Here is a 12,867-nt window from a genome sequence, read left to right as displayed (position 1 = left end):
TATCAAATTTCATAAATAGTTAAATTTCGTTACTGGGGCTAAATTCCAAATCATACGACATCTTATGTTTCATATAACTTATGATACTTTTGCAAATAGTCTTTAAATTTTTTCCAATCCTCCTCCATTGCTTCTTCTCCCAAGTCTCTGATCCTTGCAGTCATCTCGGCTAATTCCATGTAGTTCATCAATTGCGTCTGCCAGTCCTCCAGTGTGGGCAAATCTTGAGTCTTCCAATATTTAGCAATGAGAATTCTTGCTGCTGTTGTGGCATACATAAAAAAGGTTCTATCCTTTTTAGACACCTTCTGGCCGACGATGCCCAGAAGGAAATGATCTATAATGAGTTAAAAAAGGTGTTTAAGCACACTTTTCCCAAGAAACCAGCAAGAAGCATTATTGGCTGGGTTGCCAGACCTCCAGGTCTCTAAATTTGCTGGCTTCCTCCTGAGGCTACTGGCTTTGGACGTTTTAAGCCAAAAGGTAGCTTGGGAGCCACATTTGCCCTAGGGGAATCCTCCTTCTCCAGGATGGCAAGGTCGGGGAGGCATGCCCAGCATCTGAAAAGGGCACAATCCATGGCTGGCACGCTGCCTTTCCTTCTCCACGAGGCCAAGAGCTGTGTGAAACCCTGCTTTCAAATCTGCACATTAAGGCAGGAATGCCACCAGTGACTCTCACCACCCAGTAGAAAGATGTGACAGGGTGGACTGCCCCCAAATACACACTCTTATTGGAGACAAAAAAACAACAACATTACAACAAAGCTGGATCTTGACCAGAGCTGAAGCCCTGAACCTCTTCTTCAACGTCAAGGTTTCAGCGTCAAGTGGGATATTTTAGTTTAGACAGAAGGCGAGTCAGAGGTGACATGGTGGAGGTTTCTAAAACCATGCAAGGAATGGAGAGAAAGGCTTTTTTCTTCCCTCTCTCAAACAACAAAACTTGTGGGCAACCAACAAAGTTGAACGCAGGAAGGTTCAGGACAGATAAACTCCCTTCACACAGCGCATAGTTAAAATGGCAGCTCTCAGGTTCATGGAAGAGACAGCTATTGGAGGCTGTGCTCTGCCTCCACGGTCAGAAGCAATAATTCTTCTGAATATCAGTTTCTTGTCCTCAGGTCCTGTTTGTCGATTTCCCTCAGGCATTTGGTTGTCCACTGTTGAGAACAGGAGGCTGGACTAGGCTGGCCATCGGCCATTATGTTATTGAGTCTGCCTCCAAAACCAGGTTTTAATTTATGCACCTTGGGATCTTGCTGAGGGTCTTCTGAACATGGGCAGAGTGCTCTTTGTTGGGAGTGGCTTGGGCAACCCAGTCAGATGGGTGGCATATAAATAAAATAATTATTATTATTCAGCTTTAGGACAAGCACGTACAATTGCTATACAGTGGTACCTCAGGTTAAGTACTTAATTCGTTCCGGAGGTCCGTTCTTAACCTGAAACTGTTCTTAACCTGAAGCACCACTTTAGCTAATGGGGCCTCCAGCTGCCGCCACGCCGCCGGAGCATGATTTCTGTTATGTACTGAGAACAATAGGATCCAAATTGCAGCAGTCTGATTAGTCCTAGAACAATAGGATTCAGAATGCAGCAGTCTGATTGGTCCTAGAACAATGCAGCAGTATGATTGGTTGGCAGGAACCACCCAATCCTGCTCCAGATTGAAGTGAATCCACAACCTGATTGGCTTACAGTAGAATTCTGGAATTAGCCAATCATGTGCAGCCCATTGTGTAAATAATGTATATAAGGCAGATACTGGGAGGGGACTTCCATTCATTCCTCCTCACCACTATGAGCTGAATAAAGAGCATGAAATCACTTTGCGACTCTGAGTATATTTCAATTTCTGTTCTTATCCTGAAGCAAAGTTCTTAACCTGAAGCACTATTTCTAGGTTAGTGGAGTCTCTAACCTGAAGCGTATGTAACCTGAGGTACCACTGTACAGTGGCACCTTGGGTTGCAAACACCTCGTGTTACAAACACTTTGGGTTACAGACTCCACTAACCTCGAAGTAGTACCTCGGGTTAAGAACTTTACCTCAGGATGAGGACAGAAATTGTGTGGCGGCAGCGGGAGGCCCCAATAGCTAAAGTGGTACCTCGGGTTATGAATGGTTTCAGGTTAAGAACAGACCTCCGGAACGAATTAAGTTCGTAACCAGAGGTACCACTGTTGTATATCCAGGGGTTGCAACCAACCAGAAGAAATTATTAGCTAAGCCTGAGCCCTTGGTTGCCATATTTTAGACATGATGCTCTCTGGCACAGGTGGGAAACCTCAAATGTGGCTCTCCGAGCCTTTCAACCTGGCCCTCAGGACTCTCCCCCAGGCCTTCCCCTTCACCAGCCCCGCTTCACAGCTTCTCTGAGTGTTTCTGCCTGGATGGACTGTGCCCTTGAACTATGATCATGCTTCTTATTTGCCTGGATGGAGATCGGAGAGGGACGTGCATTTATAGAAACTCGCCCACTGAACGAAGGCAAGATTTACACCCATTGCCATGCCCACTTTCCCCTCTGCCCCTATGTGCCCCCCCCTAGAAGAAAATGCGGCCCTCAGGCTGGAAAATATTGTCCACACCTGCTCTCCTGCTCCTGAAAAAATAAATAAATCTGGATTTACTATTTCCCTATCTTAAAACCCTGTGCCGGTTCCTGAAATTGAGTCTCTTTTGCCTTACAGTATACGGCGGCTGGCGAGTTTCACCTGGCAAAAAAGGAAAAATCCGGGCCAGGCAGAAACCTTGCATAGGATCCTCGGGGGAAGAGCAAGGAGGAGGTCTGCTGCTGCTTCTGCTGGGGCCTACGTCAGCCCGGCTGTGCAGCTTGCAGGCAAAACCATAAAAACTCTCCTCGGACGTGACTCGCTCGCTGCAGCGGAAGGCAGCAGTGGCAGGCAGCAGTGCCAGCATCGGTGGCTCAGAGCTCTGGGGAGAGGAGGAAGCTGCTTGAGAGGAAACCAGGCATCCAGGCACAAACATGCCAAGATGGGAACAACCTGGGAAGCCGCCTTCTGATGAGTCAGTCCGCCCAGCTCAGTGCTGTCTGCATTGACTGGCAGCGTCTCTCCAGGGTTTCAAATGGGGGAGTCATTCCCACAGCCCTACCTAGAGGCCAAGGATTGAACCTGGCGCCGTCAGCAATGCTCTAGCACTGAGCTATGGTCTTCCCCTTAAAATCAAGCAAGATGCTAGTCCTCAAGCTTCTGAATGAAGGGCTGATTTAAATAGGAAGCTGCCTTGGTCCCTCTTGTTCTGTAAAGTGGTACCTCAGGTTACATACGCTTCAGGTTACATATGCTTCAGGTTACAGACTCCGCTAACCCAGAAATATTACCTCAGGTTAAGAACTTTGCTTCAGGATGAGAACAGAAATTGCGTGGCAACGGCACAGTGGCAGCGGGAGGCCCCATTAGCTAAAGTGGTGCTTCAGGTTAAGAACGGACCTCCGGAACGAATTAAGTTCTTAACCAGAGGTACCACTGTATTGTCTATGCTAATGGGCAGCAGCTCTCCCAGGTTTCAGACAAAGAGTCTGAAGGACACAAAGAACTGAACCTGGGACTTTCTGCATGCAAAGAAGGTGTTCTGCCAGTGGCCGACAGGCCTACAGCCCTTTCCCTAGAAATAGACATGGGGTTGCAGGTGGCGCTGCGGTCTAAACCGCTGAGCCTCTTGGGCTTGCCGATCAGAAGGCTGGTGGTTCAAATCCCCGCGACAGTGGTGAGCTCCCGTTACTTTGTTCCAGCTCCTGCCAACCTAGCAGTTCGAAAGCACACCAGTGCAAGTAGATAAATGAGTACCGCTGTGGCGGGAAGGCAGACAGCGTTTCTGTGCACTCTGGTTTCCGTCACAGTGTCCTGATGCGCCAGAAGCGGTTTAGTCATGCTGGCCACATGACCTGGAAAGCTGTCTGTGGACAAACGCCAGCTCCCTCGGCCTGAAGCAAGATGAGCATCACAACCCCATAATTGACTTTGACTGGACTTAACTGTCCAGGGGTCCTTTACCTTTTTTAGAAATAGGCATCCTAGTCCTGATGTTTCTAAACAAAGGCCTAATTTAAATATGAACCTAGGAAGCTGATTTAGTTAAACCAGTGGCCACAGGAACAGAGGAAGCTGCCTCCAGACCACCCAGTCCAGAATCCCCTAAATGTACTAAGGCAACTGCTCCCTTCCTCTACCCACCGGCTCTGGGACTGATGGTTTTATGAGGGGTGGTGGGTGAAGGGGGTCTTTAAAGCTGCATTCACACCATATATCCAAAGCGCTATTTTTCTAGAAAAAGAGGTGCCAGAACTCACCACGAACTCTTCTTGTTCTCTTAGAATGGCAATAGTGCCCACCTGAGAAATGCCGGAACTGAGTTCCGGCTGAAAAAAAGGCCTGGCACATCTTAACCATCAAATTTTATGAAATAAGCCAAGTAAATTTTTAAACAGTTATGGTTCCCCCCTCCTAAAAATAAATAAATAAGGGAAATGTAGTTAGTTAAGGGTGCTGAAACTTGTTACAAGACGCAAACACACCCACACCCAATTCTCTCCGTGGAGCCACAAGTTCCTGGGAAGAGGGATGATTGTTAAACCCTTCTGGTTTCAACGGGTTTACTCTGAGTGAGACATGATGCCACCCATAATGAATTTTGCAACATCCTTAGAAACAAAACAAAAAAGCACTTACCTAGAAATGTGGCGAACTGAAGACTGAGAAAGCGAGAGCCGCCCAAACTGACAAATTTATGCACCCCTGCTAGGCTTGCCATATGTCCTCTTTCTCCAGGACATGGCCTTTTTTCCATGGGCATGTAAAATGAGTCCCGTCGTAGCGACCCATAGTTAAAAGCAGAAGTCGGCAAACGTGTCCTCTTTTTCTGCTCTTCAAAATATAGCAACCCAAGCTACCTGTTGCTTGATTCGAAACAGTTTGCTAGGAGCTCCGCCCTCGGGTCTTTCAGGCTCCACCCCTTCCGCAACCAAGCTCCTCCCCTGCTCTGTTTTGTGCCGCCAGGCTCCGCCCTCCTGGACAGTCTCAGGTTTTGCCAGTTGCACTGGCAAGTGTCCCAGGACCTGAGCAGAATCAGGTTCCAACCATTGGAGGAAGAGCAAAGAGCAGAGAGTAAGGCAATTCCAGTAAGGCTAAAAGGATACCGAGGGCCAGGTAGGCCGAGAGGAAGCTTAACAGAGACCCACTCTGAGAGACCCTCATAACAACCTCCTCCAAACGCCAAAGCACCCTGAACTGAGGTCAGAGCAACAAGCCCTGGAACTTTATAGCAGTCCGTGGCACGGGATTGGCCACCCTTGGTCACCTGACCCCTAGGAACCAGAGGATTCTGGGCTGTGATGCCGGCACTTCCTTCTCAAGCCACCTGCAGTTCCCTTTGCTGACCAGCGGCAGCACTAAGGAGCGGAAATTCAGAGATGCTGGAATCCCTCTAGCACAGGGGTCAGCAAACTTTTTCAGCAGGGAGGGGGCCAGTCGACTGTCCCTCAGACCTTGTGGGGGGCCGGACTATATTTTGGGGAAAGAAAAGAAAAAAAAGAACGAATTCCTATGCCCCACAAATAACCCAGAAATCCATTTTAAATAAAAGGACACATTCTACTCATGTAAAAAGACGCTGATTCCCGGAACATCCGAGGGCCGGATTTAGAAGGCGATTGGGCCAGATCCGGCCCCCAGGCCTTAGTTTGCCTACCCAGGCTCTAGAACAAATCCACGTGTTGGATAAGTCAAGCTATTCTGGGTTTGGCACGGTTAGAAGAGGTGCCTTAAAAAAAATAAAAACCAGCCCCCCCCACGCTACTGCATCTTTAAAGGTCACATGCACACCATTCATTTAAAACACTATGGCTTCTTCCCCCAAAGAATTCTGGGAGATGTAGTTTGTTAAGGATGCTTAAGAGATCCCTATCCCCCTCAGAGAGAGCTACAATTCAGAGTCCCCCGTGAAGGGGACTGACTGTTAAACTACTCTGGGAAGATAATACAGTGGTAACTCGGGTTACATATGCTTCAGGTTACAGACGCTTCAGGTTAACCCAGAAATATTGCTTCACGTTAAGAACTTTGCTTCGGGATGAGAAGAGAAATTGTCTTCCGGCGGCGTGGCGGCAGCAGGAGGCCCCATTAGCTAAAGTGGTACTTCAGGTTAAGAACAGTTTCAGGTTAAGTACGGACCCCCGGAACGAATTAAGTACTTAACCCGAGGTACCACTGTAGGGGTCTCCCGACAGCTCTCAACACCCTCAACAAACTACAATTCCCAGGATTCTTTGGGCCGAGGCCATGATTGTCTAAAGTGGTATCCTAATTCTGTGCATATATCGTGTGAATGTGGCCTAAGAACAATTTGATACACAGGAACTGGAAAATTATCCTGGTTAACAACTTCGCCTGCTATTAATCACAGCATGTAAGTATTCCTGATAAAAAGAGATACCGCCTGCCTCAGGGTATTAGTTGGTCTTTGGATGGGGTGGCAATGGGCTGTTGAATTTCCAAAGTACTTGGAATATGTATCACACTTACCTTTCAGGGCAGCGATGTTCAAATATGATCATCTTTTTCCCCCTTTTCTTTAAAGAGCACACCAAGTGAGAACAGAAATCTGGAAGCGCAGCATCGGCTGAGCCCTATATGAAGAGCGCAGGGCAGGCTGGTGTTGGGTGAGTTGCACCCAAGAATTGATGCTCTCAGTCAGAGCCTTGCACCAGCCAGAGGTGGGCAACTTAGGGCCCAAGGGCCTCTGCCTAATGTGAGATGCTGCACTAAGGATCTGACAAAGACCTGAGTTCAAATTCCTCCCTGCTCTTCAGATATGAAGCTTGCTGTGTGAACCTGGGCCAGTCACCTGCTCGCTCGGCCTAAACTACTTCACAAGATTCTTGTGAGAACAGGGGAAAAATGGCGAGAGAACCATATACTGTACAGTGGTACTTTGGTTCTCGAATGTCTCTGTTGACGAACATTTCAGAACCTGAACACTGAAAACCCGGAAGTAAATGCTTCCGTTTTCGAATGCGCCTCGGAAGTCGAACGGCTTTCGCTGCGTGCTTTTTCAATTTTCTCAACTGAATTTGCAGACAGCCCGTCGCGCCTCAGTTTTCGAACGTTTCGCAACTCGAACGGTCTTCCGGAACAGATTACGCTCGAGAACTGAGGTACAGTGGTACCTCAGGTTAAGTACTTAATTTGATCCAGAGGTCCGTTCTTAACCTGATACTGTTCTTAACCTGAAGCACCACTTTAGCTAATGGGACCTCCTGCTGCTGCCGCCGCGCCGCCAGAGCACGATTTCTGTTCTCATCCTGAAGCAAAGTTCTTAACCTGAAGCACTATTTCTGGGTTAGCGGAGTCTGTAACCTGAAGCGTATGTAACCCGAGGTACCACTGTACTACTGCATGTTGCATGGCGCTCGTCAGAGTAAAGGTGGGGGTATCAATGCAATAATTAAATAATTTCACGTCGCTGGGAAGTGAAACACAAAACCAATGGGGTGGTGGAAGGAAATGGGGACTCTTCTGCAAGTGATCAGCTCTAACCCTTTGGGGGAAGCCCAGGGGGGAGAGAGAGGAAAAGGTGAATGTGCGAGAGAGAAAGGAAAGGGTGTCAGAAAGAAAGTGAATGGAAGGGGGCAGAGAGAGGAAGACCCCCATGCACTACTCCCAGTGGTGTAGCGTGGGTTGTCAGCACCCGGGGCAAGGCAAGTAATTTGCGCCCCCTAACCTGTGGATTTGCGCCCCCTAACCCTAACCCCTAGATGTTGCGGCCGGTGCGGCCGGCCCCCCCAGCACCCCCACGCTACGCCACTGACTACTCCCAGCTCCCCAACAATTACCCCCAAGGAAATGCAGCCCTTGGCAGGAAAAGTTCCCCCACCCCTGACTCCTGGGCAAGTCTAGTTTATTACAGGCATGGGGGAACCTCTGGATGTTGCTGGCTTCTAGCTCCCTTCGCCCTCAGCCAGCATGCCCAATGGTCACAGACGGTGAAAGCTGTAGCCCAACAACACTGTGGCGGGTGGGTTGTGCAGGGGGAATACGGTCTTCATCCCTGCCATATTGCACAGTGGGGAAATGAAATGGGGAGGAACTTTTGGGCCAGGAGGAAAACCCAGGGGGCCACGTAAGCACCCTTGATTTATATCCTCCTGGCCAAGGGCCCATCTCGTCCAGTATCCTGTTCCCACAGTGGCCAAGCAGACAGCTCCTCAGAGAATCCCACAAGATCCTGGCCAGGGCCAGATTTAGGTCTGATGAGGCCGTAAGTTACTGAAGGCACTGAGGCCCTTTATATGTCCAGCTGTCCTTTGTCAACAACAAATTGTCACTGTTTTTTGTGTTGAATATATGCTATATAGTAATTTATGGACCTAATAGGTATCTAAAGCACATAACAAAATATGTGTTTTATCAAAGTGATTGTTTTTTATCTTGCGGGACTTGACATCTTTCCGCAGGGCCTGCAAGACCACCAGGCCTTTGGCCAGGGCACAGCCTGACTCCCTCCCTCGGCAATTTTCGCGGAGCTCTGGCCCAATGGTTGCCAGTGGCTTGAATTAATTAATTAATTTTATAATGAATGATTTTAGAGTGTTGTTTATGCTGTACTTTTGTACTGTTTTATTTTTGTTAGCCATCCTGAGCCCGGCTTCGGCTGGGGAGGGCGGGATATAAATAAAATTTATTATCAATATTTTTTATTATTATCTTATATTTTGGAAATGTACATCCAGGTTTTTTTCCCTTTTTTGGGGGGGCCCCCAAGAGAGTGGGGCCCTGAGCTATAGCTTGTCTAGCTTATACGTAAATCTGGCACCGATCCCGGCCCAAGAGCCCTCTCGCAATTGCTCTCTTTATCCTCCACGTGGCCCAGCTGTGGAGATGGGACTTTCCTTGTGCTCCTTTGATTGGCAGGTGTTTGCCGGAGACCTGACGGGCCAGATCCTGGCCTGGCGTCACCTGTTGCATCTTCGGCGGGGTGGGCAGCTGGGAATGGGGACGACTTGCGGCGGCAGCCAAGCTCCTCCAAAGCCGCTTGGAGCGGGATCAGAGGAAACGGAGCCGCGTTTGTACATAAAGGTCCGTGAAATCAACATGCCGTGGCAGGCCTTGGCTGCTGCAGCTGCACAACACTCGACAACGCACCCCCCCTGCGCCCCCGGAGCACGCATACGATGCTTAGGCTGCCACGCTCCACTGCAGGCAGAACCGATACGGGGGGAGGGGGGGAGGGAAAGTGTGGCAGGGTCCCCAACACAACAGGAAGACAGGATTGAGTCAGACCATTGTCAATACTGTCTGCACAGGCTGGCAGTGTTTCTCCAAAGCTTTCAGGGAGCAGCCAGGAGATGCCACTGGAGATTGAACCCACAGGCTAGATAGGCTACGTCCAATCTTACCAAGAGAGCAGCCAGGAAACACTGAAATTCTCTTGCACAGGGCTCCATTGGATTGAATGGGGCTGCCATCATTTACTGGGAGTCATTCTGGACTCACAGCTGTCCATGGAGGCGCAGGTCAATTCTGTGTCCAGGGCAGCTGTCTACCAGCTCCATCTGGTACGCAGGCTGAGACCCTCCCTGCCCGCAGACTGTCTTGCCAGAGTGGTGCATGCTCTAGTTATCTCCCGCTTGGACTACTGCAATGCGCTCTATGTGGGGCTACCTTTGAAGGTGACCCGGAAACTACAACTAATCCAGAATGCGGCAGCTAGACTGGTGACTGGGGGCGGCCGCCGAGACCACGTAAGACCGGTCTTGAAAGACCTACATTGGCTCCCAGTACGTTTCCGAGCACAATTCAAAGTGTTAGTGCTGACGTTTAAAGCCCTAAACGGCCTTGGCACAGTATACCTGAAGGAGTGTCTCCACCCCCATCGTTCTGCCTGGACACTGAGGTCCAGTGCTGAGGGCCTTCTGGCGGTTCCCTCATTGCGAGAAGCAAAGCTACAACGAACCAGGCAGAGGGCCTTCTCGGTAGTGGCGCCCTCCCTGTGGAACGCCCTCCCACCAGATGTCAAAGAGATAAACAACTACCTGACATTCAGAAGATAATCTGAAGGCAGCCCTGTTCAGGGAAGTTTTTAATATGTGACATTTTAGTGTATTTTTCATCTTTGTTGGAAGCCGCCCAGAGTGGCTGGGGAAACCCAGCCAGATGGGCGGGGTACAAATAATAAATTATTATTATTATTATTATTTACTACTATTACTGTAGCCCCCAGCGCCCCCTAGAGGACGAGGACGTTGCGGTCCTTATTCCTCTCCCGCTGACCTTTTCCCTACGAAGCAGGTTTATGGGGGATCCGGTTTTCTAATCAGGGGGCAGTAAAAGAAGAAAAGGGAAGGAAAAACCACACACACAAATCTGTCCCCGCGCCCACATTTGTGCGGCGCAGGCCCCCCTCGTTGATTTGCAGGCTTCTGCCGGCAATTGCCCGGGCTCCTAGCGATGCCACCTGCCGCCGTTTTACGGCCGACACTAATTCTGCAGCCTTGATTTGCGGCGGGGGTTCTAATTGCCTCGTTTAGGCGTGGCGTTGGTGCAGGGGCCGTTAACGTCAGCCAGAGTTATACCGCGCTGCGCCGAGGGCGCTGGGGGGGCGAGGAGGGATAAATCCTACAAGCGTGCGAGCCGGGGAGGGTGGGGGCACGGCTGTCTGCGGCGAGAAGGGGGAGGCGAATGCGGCTGGTGGCTTTTGTGCCGCGCGTGGGCGCAAACGGCCTCTCCAGCCCCCTCCCCAATCCAATTGAGGATCAGCAGGCAAGAAGCGCTGGGGAAATCGATCCCGGTTAAAAAATCAGGGGAAGGTTCCTGGCGGGGAGAGAGCTGATCAGGCAATAGAATTAATGTGCTATTGGGGAAGCGGTAAAATCACCTGCGTTACAGGTTGCCGGGATAGATATCGGCTCCGAGATGCGTGTTCACAGGATTAAGTAAATTATTAACATTTGGCCAGGGGCTGGGAGGGGTTCGAATTCTGCGGAAAGAAAGGGAAAATGGATTATGTAACCTGCGCACAGGAACAGGAAGCTGCCTGTTCAGGAAGACGTCAGGCCACCAGGACACATCTGGCTTAGTACTGTCCGCGCTGACTGGCAGTGGTGCTCCAGGGTTTCAGGCAGGGGAGATGCTGGGGATCAGAGTTGGGGCCTTCAGCATGCAAGACACGTGCTCTACAGCTGACCTATGGCCCTTTTCTTAAATACAATGGTTAAGAGTCTAGTCCTCATGGCTTTGAATAAAAAGGGCTGGTTTAAATACAGTGGTACCTCGGGTTACATACGCTTCAGGTTACACACTCTGCTAACCCAGAAATAGTGCTTCAGGTTAAGAACTTTGCGTCAGGATAAGAACAGAAATCGGGCTCCGGCAGCGCAGCGGCAGCAGGAGGAGGCCCCATTAGCTAAAGTGGTGCTTCAGGTTAAGAACAGACCTCCGGAACGAATTAAGTACTTAACCCGAGGTACCACTGTAGAAAGTTGCCTCATAATCAGACCATTGGGATTGATGCCTTCTGCAGAAGCTGCACCACAGAATTACGGCCCTTCCCCATGGGCTAACACCACAACCCAGAGCAGACACAGGGCAAATTACGCAGAGAGGAACCTAATTTCCTACTAATTTCGCTCACCATGCATGGAAGAGGGGGCTACACAAGTCACAGAAGCCCCTGAAACTCGACAGGGCCCAGTGTTGCTGATAAGTGGCATTTTTATGTTGTGAAGCGCCGTGAGATCGACGGCGGTATGCAACTTTAATAAATAATAATAAAATAATGAACTTGAAATCTTGCTCAGCTTTGGAGGGTTAAGCTAAGTTCTGTCCAAAAGCAATTCTTTGCAACAATATGGTCATGCTCATAAAGAATACCAGCATATGCATAATGGCACATGTTCACGTCAACTGGGATTTGTGCAGGAGATCTTCCCGGTGGATAGGGCCCCGTGGGTCAGACCTGCCTGGCTTCCACTCTCAGTTCACATTCGAAATCTGCCACCGCAGGTGGGCTGCCTCGTCGCGTCTGACCAGCAGGCAGTCCAGAGCCTTTCGCCCCCCAAAAAGTGGGCTTTCCATTGCCCCCCCCCAGAAGCTGGGACCTCCCCACTGCCCCTGCGAGGCGGCACACGAAACCGATTGGCATGGGCTGGGTCACCCGTTGCCACGGTGCCGGCGCCGTTCCCCCACTGGGCCCGGCTCGCCGCGGCGTCTACACTAATTGCTGGCAGGCGGTCCGTAATTAAAACTTCCATCGTGACATTTCCTGACATCTCAATATCAAACACTGCAATTAATCCCACCCGCCTGTAAGGTCGCGGTACCGAGCGGCTGGGGGAGAAGAGGCGGAAGAGAACAAAAGGGAGCCAAGCGGAGCAGAGAGACGCCAGAGACCTCTTTTTTCTGCCCCGCACGGAGCTCTGGGCCTGATTTCAGAAGTTGCCATCATTGGTGCCTGCCTTAAAGGAGGGGGCGTCCTCTCGCAAGACCCCCTGCAATCGCTGCTGGGACAGAGGCATGCACCAGCCTTCGCACCACCGCCAACTGGTACTCCATAAACTGCTGAACTACAACTCCTGTAATCTCTGAAACACCAGCCGTGATGGCTAGGGCTGATGGTAGTAGTAGAATTGCAGAATTATAAACTTGGAAGGGATCCCCTAAGGCCATCCAGTCCAACTCCCTGCAATGCAAGAGTTGTAGTTTGGCACCTTCAGATGTGGCTGGACTCCAGCACCCACCACTCTTGGCCACTGGCTGATGGGAGCCGGAGTCCAGCAATGTTTTAGGGTCCCCATTCCAGCAGAGAACCATCTGCAATCACCGCTGCCACCGATACCGAGCTATA

The sequence above is a fragment of the Podarcis vaucheri genome (genome assembly GCF_965113315.1).
Source record: "Podarcis vaucheri genome assembly, chromosome: 16".
NCBI lineage: Eukaryota > Metazoa > Chordata > Lepidosauria > Squamata > Lacertidae > Podarcis > Podarcis vaucheri.
Note: the sequence above shows the minus strand (reverse complement) of the source record.